This window comes from Petromyzon marinus, chromosome 26 (assembly GCF_048934315.1).
Source record: "Petromyzon marinus isolate PM22_M1 ecotype Great Lakes invasive population chromosome 26, UKy_Petmar_22M1.pri1.0, whole genome shotgun sequence".
NCBI classification, from domain to species: Eukaryota; Metazoa; Chordata; class Hyperoartia; order Petromyzontiformes; family Petromyzontidae; genus Petromyzon; species Petromyzon marinus.
The window spans coordinates 3,981,238-3,995,260 of record NC_133692.1 but is presented as its reverse complement, the minus strand read 5'-3'; the positions used below and the strand labels follow the sequence as shown (position 1 = coordinate 3,995,260).

General features: G+C 53.0%; 1 protein-coding gene and 1 long non-coding RNA gene across 9 annotated transcripts in view; one reads left to right on the top strand and one right to left on the bottom strand.

The window, feature by feature from the left end:
• The window catches only part of TNRC6C (trinucleotide repeat containing adaptor 6C), a 133,816-nt gene that overhangs the window by 112,713 nt on the left and 7,080 nt on the right, over positions 1 to 14,023 (bottom strand). The window contains exon 1 of one of the 8 annotated variants that reach the window (XM_032961139.2): positions 7,404 to 7,542. The exons of 6 other annotated variants lie outside the window; for them this stretch is intronic. The gene's annotated coding sequence lies outside the window, so the exon portion shown is untranslated. Of the gene's footprint in view, positions 1 to 6,657; positions 6,991 to 7,403; positions 7,543 to 14,023 lie in introns of those variants that run through there. One more of the 8 variants, XM_032961138.2, reaches the window with a different exon arrangement.
• Positions 7,895 to 14,023, top strand: part of LOC116946189 (uncharacterized) — a 19,579-nt gene continuing 13,450 nt past the window's right edge. Inside the window, exon 1 of the long non-coding RNA XR_004403445.2 lies at positions 7,895 to 8,016. This is a non-coding gene — a long non-coding RNA (uncharacterized LOC116946189). The remainder of the gene's footprint in view (positions 8,017 to 14,023) is intronic.

Sequence of the window (14,023 nt, the reverse complement as noted above, 5' to 3'; positions counted from 1 at the left end):
AACACGGTAGGACCAACACCTCGGCCGTGGCAGATCATTGTTCTAATTCAGTAGGCTCACATGCCATTGACTTTTCCAAGACAGAGGTTCTTTGTAAGCCATCTGGCTTCCATGAGAGATTCGTTCATGAGGCTATCCACATATACAAGCACAGAGACAATTTCAACCGAGAAGATGGATTCTATCTTAGCAATCATTGGAAAGATTTGATAAACCATTTCAGGTCTTAATTGATTGTTCACGCTTACAGTGGCTTTCAGACAGCATACATTATAAAAAATTTCGTCTCCCCCCTCTTTTCAGAATATAGATGGACTAGTCCTAAATAAACTGCCAAATCGTTGCACGTGGCGCTAACGTTTTTTATAAATAAATAAATGCGCCGTTTGGAAAATAAATTTATGCAAACCAACACACCTGAAGACGACCGTTTGAGTTATGGTCGAAACGTCGTGAGAATTTTTTTTTGTTTTATATATTTTATTATTTTGTTGTTTCCCTTCAACGTGACTTTACCCAAAAAACTAAGAATATGAATTACTGCAGTCACGAAAGCTTTAAATCAAAACACAACTCCAATGTTTTGAATCTTTGACAGAGTTTAGAAGGAACACACTCAGAATGAGCGGTCCATGGTGTCAGTTTCACAAACATTTCGCTGGAAGAACGCAGAACCAAATCCACGGTGAGACTGCATCCAAGCAGCATGCCAGAGTGCACAGTGAGGTTGGCTTGCATGGTTTCAGTGGCAATGTGGAGCTGGCTTGCATAACCACAGATGTGATGGTCAACATGCAAAGTGGGAGGAGATTTATCTGGAGGGCCAAGGATGGAACCTTATGGAACACCTTGGCACAGGGGCCTCTGGAGAGGACTACAGAGTCAGGCCTCGTGTGGAAATGCAGAAGACGCGGTTTGCAAGGTACGAGTGGAACCGGCAGAAAAGTTTTCCGGAGATGCCCACAAGGATACGGAGCCGCTCGAGAAGGCCGGCAGCGGTCTGGTGCCAAACGCAGAGAGGTTTAGGAGAACGAGGGGTGAGCAGGATGCATGGTTTGATAAGATCGTTTACCACTCGTAAGGAGAGTGGCTTTACCGTGGATTGGCCTTGGCCGGTAAATTGCACTGGGGGGGTCGTGGAGACCCAAAGAGGGAAGAAGCAAATCTTGACTTGAAGCTTTCGTGACTGCAGGAATTCATATTCTTTGGGTCTTTCGGTAAAGTCACGTAGATAGGTTCCAAGAAAATAACAAAAAACAACGATGTTTCGATTGCAACACAAGCGCGGTCATCATCCGCTTGTGTTGCGAATAGGGAAGAAGCAGTGTAACCACGATCCGCATTCACCCTCGACCGGCCCCAGCAAAACGTGGCACGGGCGTTGCGTGTCAATTAGACGTCTATTTAATTACAGAGCATGTAATTGACATAATTTGATTAAAACTGTCCACACCAGGCGAGAACATAATCACATTATGAGTTTCAGCTTTGTGGGCAGAAGAGCCGCACACAAGAGCGCGCAGCAGCCCGAGGTGAGACGTGTTTATCGACGTTTGCCAGCACCGAATGCGCCGCATTATTTAATCCGACGACTTAATGACTTCGCCTTACAAGCCACGTGTTTTGATTTCTGAGCAGCGACCTGCGAATGAGCGACGCCACGTGTGGTCTGGGCGAGCGACGAAGGGGACAAAGACCGACGTCGATTAATGACCTCTGGTGAAGGAGACGCTCGAGTTTACCGCGGCATTGTGGGTAACGCATGACCATCGGTATCGTTACGCTTGTTGTTGTTGTTGTTGTTTGCAGTCGCTTTAATGTGTACGTTTGCAGCCACAGACGTATTTCGTCAGGTGCATGCGATTAGGGAAATTAAAACTTTTCAAAACCCATAAATTACGCGTACTTTTTTTAATTACCATTAAATTATTTAGAGTTTGTTTGCATTATTTTTTTACACAACTCAGCATTGTTTAGCTTATTGTGCCGTGATGTGCGGAATAACTTCAGACGAAAGTAATAATTACAACATAATGTTCATAAAATAAATTCTGTCCGCGTTTGCAAGAGGCTGCTGCTGGTGGAAGTGCTGCCCTGATCTGGCTCTATGAGCACCCCAACGAGTGTGGCTCAACCACACACACCTCCCCCAAACCCCAACCTCCCAACTCGCTCCGGCATTAAAAACACAAAAATTGCCAAAACCAGATCCATAAAAACACACATGGCCATATCATTTCAAATCTCCCCCCAAGATTAATCGTGAATCCCACACATTTTACTCATTCTACTCAGGGCTCTTCCCCCATCTGGAGAAAGAAAAGATTGGCCTCACGACACATCGGTGAGATCTTCCTGCACCGAGCGGCGCCTAGGCGCCAGCGAGCGCCATCGCACGGCACCACGGACGCCATCAAACGTCGCCGCTGACCGAAACGTCTCGGCTTCTCGAACGAGGTTCGGTCAGCACGATCGAGGGCAACCACGAACAATGGCGCGTGGCAATAGCGCTGACTCGGCAGTGCCTGCACCAGCGGACGGCGCTCGGGGAGTTTCCATCGGGACGCGACGAGCGTTGGCGCAGAGCGGCCATTTCGCGACACCCAAGTCCCACGGTGGCTCCGGCGCTAAAGCCGCGCGTGACCAGACGGCTCGAGAGCCGCGGCGCTAAGAATCGCTTTACTCTCCGCCGCATTCCTCGCTAGCGCTGCCCGTCCTGCGTTGGGGACAATGCGACAGGGGACAGCAGAACCAGGGAGCCGTTCAGAACCCCGCACTCGGACAGCGCAAGAGGCAAAGGGGCAGCACGTTGCAGCGCATCGCCCCCCGGACCGCATTCCCGCACCGCTCCGGTGTGGAGCTGCGATCGTGGCGGCGTCCACGCGGAGCGTTGCGGCAGAGCAGGGCTGCGCCCGGATGAAGGAGCATCCCCGCGCTGGGCGTCTGTTTCCTCCGTAAAATGTCTCCGGACCAATTAATGCAACTAATTACTCCTGCCTCACGGCCTCTAGATTGGGTCCCTCATTCATTTCCTTCCCCATCTGAAAAGAGTACGGTATTTGGAGGCTCAATCTCATGTCTGACAAAGGAAATCGAATCTGCTACCCGATCTGCTGTGATTCCCTCCTCGGCTTAACTTCTTTCAATGGGGCTCTTCTCAATCTCTTCCCAAGCCAGTTTGGTGCATTTTCTCAGCCCTCATCCTCTGCATGTAAATTAATCACCCTGCAAGCACCGCTGTGATCAACAACCGCCCCCTCCTCCCCCACACCACAACCGCCGCTGCCGCCACCACCGCACCGCATCCCTGCCCCCACCCCCGGCAGCCAGACCTGGACACCTGCCAAGCCCTGGCTGGCACCCGACAGGCCAGCTTCCAGCTCATCCACCCCCCACCCTCTGTCCCGCTCATCCCAACCCAGCGCCCAGACGCCCCTCCCTGGGAACCGCTAGCCCAGACATCCCCCAGGGCCAAACCCCCACGGCCAAACATTCTAGCCACCGCTCTCGTTGCGCCGGAGCCCAGCCAACGCACCGAGCAAAATCCTACGGTACCAACTGCCCCTTTCGACAACGACCCTCTGGCCTAGAGGCCCAACCGCCCATTCTGACCGAAGACCAGGGACCCAACTGTCGCTCCTCACCAAACTCCATAGCTCAGCTGCCTATTAACCAAACTCCGTGGTCTAGGGCCCCAACAGCCCCGCTATCTGGGGTCCAAGGCCCAATCGCCTATCCTGACCGAAAACTGTCTGACCCAGGGGCCCAACCACCCCCTTTATTTTCTTGAGGGGTCAGCTGCCCATGAGTGATCTTTGACTGGGAACTCGACACAGCTCAAGCAGCAGCGGGTGTCACCTCCTCCCCTCACCGTGCACCTGCATCTCTTGCCCATGAGAAAATGAAACAATACCAATACGCTGCCGTACTGGCCCGCCCAAACTCGGCACAGAAGCCGAACCTCACCGCAGATGTGAGCAATCTGGAGGCTTACGGTGGAAAATATTCCTCCCCCTCGGCCGGTTGCGTGCGCTCTCGAGTGCGCAGACGGTGCAACTGAAACCGGGGTGCATGGGTCAAAGGGGCCTAGGCGCTGGGCTCTGAAGAAGGGGGGAGGAAGCGGACAGGGGTGGGGCGCATTTCATTCCCTTACACAAGGGCCAATTCCAACCGCGCTACGCTACCGGACACATGTAGAGACCCTTAAGACTCGCATGCCTTAAGACTCACACGGAGACCCACGTATTTACCCATGGCCCAATACTGTAGCCGAGGAGTGCGCAGGCGGTGAAACTGCATCAGGGCCCACAGGCTTGAGAGGCCCAGGAGTCAGGCTTACACAAGTGGGGGGGGGGGGGGGGGTAAGGCAGACAGGGGGACCCCAGTATATTGCCTGTCTCAGGGCAAACTGCAATCGCGCTCCACCGCTGCCGCCGGTGAGCGCTGCTCTGATGCCTGCGGTGATTTCTGGGAAGGAACTGGGGCTGGTTCTTTAACCAATGCCGGCAGTACGATGACTGGAAAGCTGTTGGGGGGGGCAAACACGTACAAAATAAACCCAAAAGAAAACACGAACAGAGTTGAACAAACATCAGCAAGGGCCGCGCCAGCTCAAAGTGATGGGAAACAAAGTCACATTAGGAAATCATTTCATCATATTATATTGTATTATATTATTATGTTCATAACCAGTGCTCGTGGAGCAGTGGTGAAGTGGTTCGCTCGCTCCCCTACAAATCCAGAGTTTGATTCACAGCCGCGGCGAACATCAGTGGGAGATGATACTTGAGCTGAACTAAACCTGACCTGACCACCTACTCACCCCACCCACAACCCTGTAATTCACCACCAAGTGCTGACCAGCGCGGTGAGAAAAACATTACAATAAGCATCTCAGGGCACCGTGCCACTCGTGCTACGTCGTGGCTGGGAACGTACGAGTCAAAAAACCGCCACGATTGACACGGCGTGGGGAGGCAATTCACTCCGCAGTTGAGTGATAATATTAGCGGTAGCAGATTGAACAGTAATCGGCGAGCAGATGTTAGCTGTGGCTGATGATCTCAGAATCGACAAAACAAAGACAATGTCAGGCATTACCGCAACGCACTCGGCTGACGTGACGGCGGCTGCGTGGATGATCGTTCTGTCAAAAATGTGCTCAAGGCGATACCACCGGCAAACAACCAACGCGGCTAAGAACGCGGCCGACGGCGGGAGGGGTCTCCGGGCTACGCCGCAGAGGCCGCCGCGCTACGGCGCCGCGTCGCTGCAAGGCGATGCAGCGCGAGCCGCGCCGACACCGCGAGAGCAGCCGCCTCGAGGTCGGCCTTCCGTGACCCCGCACGCGCCGGACGCTGCCGTGGCTTAACGCCGCGCACGCCAGCCAGGCGACTTGCGATACGAGTCGGCGGCTCCCCGCTCACGCGAGAAATGCGGCGACGGTCACCTCCCGCAGTAGTCGGAGCCAGTTATGCTTTAAGATTGCCAAGTGTAGACCACCGATGAAATGTTACTTTTTTTATTGACCCCCCCCCCCCCCACCACTGCCGCGACCAGTATCAGGAGCGCAGGGTGCGGCAACCTGAGCCCTCAGCGTGCAGCACCGCCGTGCCGGACGCGAGTGTGGGTCGGCGGCGCGAACAACTCCGCTCCTGGAATCCGCACCACCGCCGCCGCCAGCACAGTCGATGTGTTCCACGACGCCACGCGCCTCGACGAGCCTCGGAAACAAACGGCAAACTGTAACGGGACGCAAGGCTCCGGCACCGACGTCAACCGTGGTGCCAGCGTCTGTGCCATGGCGGCGTTGGCAACACCGCGGTGACCCCCGAGCCCAGGCAACACGACGCGCGGACACAAGACAATCGCCCTCCTTAATTAACGCCAACAAGCTGGACGGGCATCCTGCAAGACGCCTGCCCCATCCGCCCCTCCTCCAAACTCACGACACAGTCACGGTAACAACGTGCCCCGTTAAAGAAAAAAAACTAAGCCCACACGCCGGTGCGCCACCCCGCACCCTTACCCCGTTAAAGACCACGTCCAAGCACCTCCGGCACCGCGTACAGACGTGTTTACATTAGTAACGACAATGCCGCCAATTAACAACGAGTGACGAAGTGGCTCCCCATTGTTCGGGGAAAATTCGCAAATTCGCTCCAGCAAAGTTGGGGCTGCGGGAGAGAGCCGCGGCTCGGTTGCAGCGAGGGCGGTGCGCTCGTGCAGCGCCCTCGCTGGCTAATTAGCGGCCACGCCGTAAAAAAATTTAGAGCGGCGGCGATGTTCGTCGCGCCCGGGGACCGATGGCGTCACCGCGATTGCTCGCAAAAAAACCCCCGGCGGTGATGCCGCCGCCGCCGAGGCCGCGGCCGCGAGCGGCGCCGCAACTCATCGCCGCGAGGTTCGCCTCGCGCCGGCGCCGCGTCGGGTTCGCAAAGCGATTCACAAAACACGACAGCAACGACGACAAAAGGGTGCCCACCCGCACCAACCATCGCCACCCCACTGCTCCGCGTCGTCGCGCCCTCAAATTCTCCCACAGCTATCCTCAAAATTCTCTCAAAATCCGTTACAGCCGGGCAGCCATGTTGGATAGAAGGATGCGAAGCGATGCCGTAAAAAAAAAATTCTCTCTCCCCGTGGCCGTTCTCTTACCAATCAACGCTCGCCGCCACACAGACAATTAATTGTTTTCGGTCCTCATTAAGCGCACGGGGGAGGGGGAGGGAGACAAACAAGGCGAGTACGCGTATTACTGCTAATCACGATTATGCACACTTCTTGGCAGCGCGCCTGCGCTGAAAGAATAGCCAAGAGAAAAGCAAGACGCCGGGCGAACGGCGCGATCGGCGCGATCGGCGTGCACGGGAGGGAGGGAAGGTCTAGGGGCGGCGCAGTGGGACCGGCAGGGAGCGGCAAGCCCATCACTCTTCAGCACAACATCGGGTGGAACAACAACAAAAAAAATTAAGCACAATTAAAAGCGTGGGAACGAGGGGGGGGGGGGGGCAGGGCGCCGGGCGGCATTAACATTCGTGCCGAGCGGCGGCGGCGGCAGCGGGCGTGGATCGCACGCTCCGTGCCAGCTCGCCGTGCCAGCGCAGCCGCTGCGGCCGCCACCATCGCAACCGCCGCCACGGGGCCCACGACGCAAACCAGGCCACGTCGCGCAGCTCTCGTGTCGCACACGCGCCCCGGAGGTGCAGAGGGGGGGTTTGCAATGGAAGGGGGAGGCTGGGCAGGGGGCATGGGTTGGGGGACAGTCGGCGAGGAGGGGTTGGGGTCAGGGAGGGAATGAGAGTGGAAAAGCAAAAATAAAAAAACAGCGCTGCATCTCCCGAAAGAAATCCACGTTCGCGCATTCCGCAAATATGGGTACTAATTAAGCGAGCGTTGATTACCTTTTGCAACAGACGGACGGATGGGGGGGGGGGGGATGTAGGGGGGGGCCGACGATTATCACAGCTCTCCTTGGAAGGGTTTCAGTCGCACGCGACAGACGGAGCGCCGGTTCCCAGCGCGCCCCGCACGAGCTGCCACGCGCGTGCCAGGGCTGGGGCGTACTCCGCCGCCTCCGCCCCGCTCCGGCTGGCTCGGGCGAGGAGAAACCCCCGGACCTGGAGACACCCTCCTCCTCCGGCTGCCCCCCTCGCCCTCTTGCGTCCCCGCTCTCTCCCGCCCCTGCTGCCCTCTTTTCTCTCTCTCGATCGCTCGTTTGCGGGTTTTTTTGTTTGTTAGCGCCGCGAGTTGTTGGCAGCGATATCGAAGTTGGTTCAGTCGCGAGCGCCGGCTCGTCGTCACAGCGCTGTCCGATCGCCGACGTGAAGCGGCGGTGAGGAATAATAAAAAGTCGAGCAAGGAGCGATCGCGTCGCGTGAGCGCGGGCGCTGCGAGTCGCTGCGTCTCCGCGGTGCCCACTCACTGGCGCGGGCGTGGTGCGTGCTGGGGTCTGCGCGTCTCTCCGCGTGCGTCAAGGAACCGTGGGGATTGGATCGAGCGCGCGCGCGCACACACGTACGTATGTACGCCGTCGCCGCACACACGCCCGGCCCAGAGATGGCGGCCGCGCCGCCACCGCCGCCGCGACCTCGCGATAGCGCCGGTTTTCGCGGAGGGCCTCGCTGTAGAATCGCAAAGGTTCGCTTCTACGCTCCCTCCCGTCACGGTCTCACCGGTCGCCTCGTCTCGACGACTCTTGTTTACCACAACTGCGCCGAAGGATTTCAGTCGACAAACAAAACCGCAGCGGGTTTTGGAAAAGTGCCACCTGGCCTGCGATCGTCACAGCACGGAACTGTCACGAGTTCGCTCCACAAATCTAGCGTCTGATTCCGAGTCGGCGCGTGCGCACTCGACGCGGGCGCGTAGCGAGCGTTCGCGGTTTTTAGAAAATGTTTCGGTGAATGCACATTTACGCGATAGTGCACGGAATATCAAACGCGCAAAAAATTGCGTTTCCAAATTCACCGAATTTGAATTCGGACAAAACTGAAGCTATTACGTGACGGTGGAGTACGCTTGAGGCCTACACCAGCCTAGATCGCTGTTTTCATATCATGCAATTTCCAGTAATGCAACCGTGCGGTTTGGCCGTTACTATTATTTTGGATTTATAAAAAATTGTGATTCACGTCCCAGAGAAATCCTACTAATTTCATGTTTTACCAATATCGTCTTCATTCGGCACCTATAAGCATTGCTTCAGGATCATATAGCCTCAATATAACATCATTTACACAAACGTTGCCCAAATATTTAATGGCATGGCTTCACTTGGCCTCTACCCTCAGCCCGAGACGAGGAATTCGAGCCGAGACGCGAAAGTTGAGCTGCCAAGTTAGGCAACATCCTTTCTTCCTGTTGACAAATCGCATCGCTTTCTCTCAGTTCAGATGCTTATGGCGAACGGAACTAAAATAACAAGCAAGCCCATTTGCTTTCGGCTCAACGAGCAGTCGTCAAAAAAAGTTAAAGCGAAAATACCGGACTCCAAAGTCTACGTGACTTCACATTAAGTATCGATGGAGAAGAAACGCAAATTGAACGTGAACGCACAACTTTAGCTTTTGGATTTTGCCTGAAGGGGCAGCAGCAGCAATACAAAAATCCCGACCGCGCCTCATGAATAATAAATCACTCGGCACCAGCACCATTGGACGTTCCATTGCAGCGACACCAGGACCACGTAGCGCCCATCTAAAATCCGAGGTTAAAACCACGTCTGCCCTGAAATTACCCTAGGTCCGGTTTAACCACAGCCTGTGACCAAAATCACCCGTAACGCACCCAAACTCGTCACATTTCGGAAAGCCAGGCAGGGCTGAGACTGAACACCGCTCGGATGGGTGACCTACGTACATAACAGGTGCTATGGGCTATGGTACCACATCGTCAGTCGAGGGCAGTGCAACAAAATCCATTGTTGTGCTGTATTTCTTTGCTCCAAACGTCAACGCTGCCTAGCTTTCACCAAACCACACTGACCGGCATGGTGAAGGATGTGCAAATAGCCCCCACCCTCAACCCGCATGGTGTGAAGCGACCATCATCCGGCCGGCAATTGATAAGACATCCATGAATGCCGTTTTCAACGTCATACGCGAGTTCCTCTCGCTCGCGGCGTGCATAACGTGCTCATTTTGGAACACTGGCTAGGATTCCACTGCACAGAGTTTTGGTTGTTCATTAGTCATGTTTATATAATTTTCCTGCTTTTGTTCGATGCAACCCCAGTAAACTTCCCCTCTCCCATGGAACGCGCTTGCCAGTTTGGGCTGGTCGCCTTTAGAAAACAGCGCCTTAGCTAAACTAAAAACTAAACTAAACTATTTTTATTTTACCAGGTAAGGCCCACTGAGCTCTGCAGCTCTTTTTCAGAAGCGACTTGGCCACAAATGATAGCCCAACGAAGTCGCTAATTAACGTGGAAATGTATAGCAGCCAAATACTCTAAAACCAATGGTTCTTAACCTTTCCTGCAGCCTGTACCGCTTTTGTTCTCAGAAGGAGCATCTCGCACCAGGGGGTGCGTGCACCGCAGGTTAAGAAGAACCACTGCTTTAAACGTACTTCGATTATAAATACGGAGGAAAAAACCGGAGGACCCGGAGAAAAAAATTGTGCGACCACGGGGAGAACATGCAAACTCCAAATATACAGCAGCAGGCGTCAGGGTCGGGATCGAACCCACAACTTTCTATATACCAGGCGAGGTAGTTAACATCTCCTAGCCACCGTAGCGTCCAACTATTTGACAAAAAAGGGAATGCAGACGGCGACTCGAGGGCTCAGCAGCCAGCGTGCAGCAGCGTCCGTGACTCGGAGGAGTCGCTGGAGCGGAAACTTGTCGCACCGGCTCATGCGTGGCACTCGCTCTCGCTCTCACGAATGGCACTCGCACACGTTCACGCATCGCACAACAAAAATGCGTCTTTCTTTTCCGTAAAAAAAAAAAAAAATCACCATCACGGCTAAAGTGAGGTTTGTGAATTTTAATGTTTGTAAAATTTAAAAAAATGTGTTAAGTGGCGCAACTTGAAAATGTCAGTTATTTTGGGGTAATGCCGCAAACAAGCAGGCAGCTCGTTATCTGGCCGAGATGTTGATGGTTTTTACGTTCACAGTAGTGTCGATACATTACGAATATTGAATGTCACAAGATGATGACTACCTATTTCTGCCATCATTGACGAAACAAATCAGTGGCATTTAATGTAAGCTAATTATTTGGTGGCGCTGCTTGTGTTAGCAGGTGTACAAAAACGGAGCGAAAAAAACTAAACATATTCGTCAATTACATTTCTTTGAAATAAGAAAACATATAAAAGTTGATGTTTCAGGCAATGGCCCTCCTTCACAGCACACAAAATAGCACATTCCTCTCGCTATTCAAAACCCATAGCACATTCCTCTTAGGAGTTCCAAAAAGAAAATTGTGGCACAACTTCCAAATATTGTGCAAAAAACACTGTACTTATACCGCGAGATGTTCATGTTGGAAATACTTAAAACTGGAAATATGAGTGAAGAATTACAGAATTTGCTGATGTTAGACACGTCTGCTTTAAATTGGGGGGGGGGGGGGGGGGAAACTAAGTAAAACAGATCCAACACAATTCGCCAACCCAGAGGTCACATCGAAGTATCCACCAGGTGGCCATCGAGAGGGCCGGGTCGCTCGTCATTTTGCAAAGAAAGGAAAAAAACAACAACGTCCAGGCACCACACGTGCAAACCGCCACGACGCTCCGCCACGGTGCTCCGCCACGGCGCTCCGCCACGGCGCTCCGCCACATGCAGAGCCAGCCACGACGGAAAGTACGCGGGCCGTAATTACATCCGGCGAATCGAAGAATTACAATTTCAATAATGTCCACGAGCACATCAACCATATGCTGGGTCACATGGGGAGTACGACCTGCGGCAGTTTGGGTAGGTACTGGAATTATGATTTTGCTTGTTTTGAAATTAGCGTGTTTTTTTTTTACGAGCATAAACTAAAGTTGCGAGCACAGTCTCACACACAAACCGAATAATTGCGCTAAGCGACAGCAGACATGCGGAGCAAGGCGAGCCAGTGGAATAATAAAAATAATAACGATAAAGCTGCCGGATAATGCACCGCATAACGAGGGGGAAAATTGCGGTAAAACAAAATCACCAAACAAACGATGTGATCAAAATCGACGTTCGGGATATACAATCGGCGGTGCGGTTCGAAAGGGGGGGGGGGGGGGAGACAAAACTAGGCGTCATGCTGGACGCTCCGATACCAGGCGGTGGTAGGGGTGGGGGGCACCCCGTGTTCAGACGCCATTTTGCGACGGCAGCGCGCGACAAAATGGTTGCGCGGGCACAAAACCCCTGACTGGAGAAATGCCAAATTAGGGCTCCGGCAGCGGGGGCAGCCATGGGGGCGGGGAGCGACGCGTGCACAGGCGCACACACACGCACACAACACGCGCTGGCACAAACGCGCACGCAAACAAAAAATACTAGACTACGCATGGCAAGCCAAAAAGCTCTCTCGCGCGCCGGTCTCACAAGCGCGTCGGCGGCGCTCGCCGCTCAGAACCGCGGTGCTCGCGCAACGGAGCCTCCATTTGCCAGGAAAGGCAACACGGACGCCGAGTTACTGCGTAACGGGCGAAAGAGCAGCGAGAGAGCAGCGAGGGAGCGCCAGTGCCCGCGCGGGAACTCGTCACGTTTTCACCGAAAGCACCCGGCATTGCGCGCAGCGGCGAGAAATTCGTGTTCTAAACGGTTAAGGGTTGCGAGGCAGGTCTACGTAGACACTTTGCATCCACGCTCCGAGACGTCCGTTACTACACGGGTGCTTTACGGACGTAAGTCGTCGTCGTCGCCGTCGTCATTAACAAATGCCACCGGCGTGAAACACAAAGCGGGCTGTGCGACGGGAGGCCATGTGACGCGTGTTGAATATTGCAGAGACGGTCTCAGTACGTGCATGCGCAAAGCACCTGCAAGGTGGGCGGTGGGCGAGCGGGGAGGGCCTCGAGGAACTGCAACGCACGGTGCAGATATAGGTTACGCACATCAATTTAACTCCCATTAGAATCGCTTTACGATCCCTGCTGTACGAGCCTTACAGAAATCAGGCAGTGAAGGTGCACAGTGCCTTGCCAGTCCTAAGCCTAAAATGTGTTTAGTGTTTTTTTGTTTTTTGTTCTGATTTCTTTACTTCATTGCTGTACTTTTTTTTATTTGTTTGGCTTTTGTTGGTTTTGTGACTCAGCTTACTCTTGTAAATTAAACTTATCCTGGTCTTATATTCTTGGTTCTTCCGGTAAAGTCACATTGAAGGGAAACAATAAAATAATACTATATATAAAACAATAAAATTCTCACGACGTTTCGACTGCAACACAAGCAGTCATCATCAGGTGTGAAAACCAATGGCAATGTTCTTGCCGTTGGTTTTATATATATTTTTATGATTTTATTGTTTCCCTTCAACGTGACTTTACCGAAAGAACCAAGAATATGAATCACTGCAGTCACGAAAGCTTTAAATCAAAATTCATCCTGGTCTCTTGAGTTTTGACCTGGTTAAACAAAATAAACTTGACAACAACTACAAACTCCGGTACTGAAGATGTGGAATTTGCCCTCTCACTGGGTATCTCTGCCCTTGTGTCACTTGTGTTCATTTATGGCCACAACTAAGGCCCCACTTCACCAACCTGCACCTGGCCCTGTTTAGCACAACATAAAATCCAGTCATTGGGGTGTAGATTAGGGTAGTTTTTCTGTGGCTTGATGGTGGATGTCCTGCAGAAACTGCACAATGGTCAGTTTCTCCTACAGAAAATTGTGATTGTTTCACAGGCCTGTTGGGCAGATAAGGCCTGCAACTTAATTTCATACGCCCAATGGCCACACAAGGCCAACCTCTTTGAATTGGACCACAAAACGATATTCAACAGTCACAGCAAGTGTCTTTGCCACTCTAATAGAATACTAGAAGGGAATGTATTTGACCTGTTAAATAGTACTTCTGTTACTACAAGGGACCCTACAGTGACCAGATGTGGCTGAGATGTGTGCATTAATCTACGGCCCTCCAAGGGTGCTTGAAATGCCCTTTTGGACCCTCAATAAAAAAAGGTTCTCCACCCCTGGAATGTGGTATTTATGACATATGTGTTTTGGTGTTATGGTGTGTATGGGGGAGCTGTAGTGTAGCGTCTGGCACGCTTCGCTACGAACCCGGCGACCCGATTCCATTCCCACTCACGGCCAATACCAGTGACGATTATCTGAAACTGTCTTGGGCCTCACCTAGGTCGACTCAGCCTCAAATGAGTACCTCGTGTAGTGTGTAAACATTGCCACAAGAGAGAAAAAGGCGACCGGACTTGGTGCCGGCCACCCACCCCCTCGTGTGCTGTGCCAGCCTTCATAGGTCCTCATGAGCACCACTTACCCCAAAAGCCTGTTAAGGCTATACAGAATGTTGGTCCAACAATTCCAACCACATGCCAACGTTGCCCAACATTGG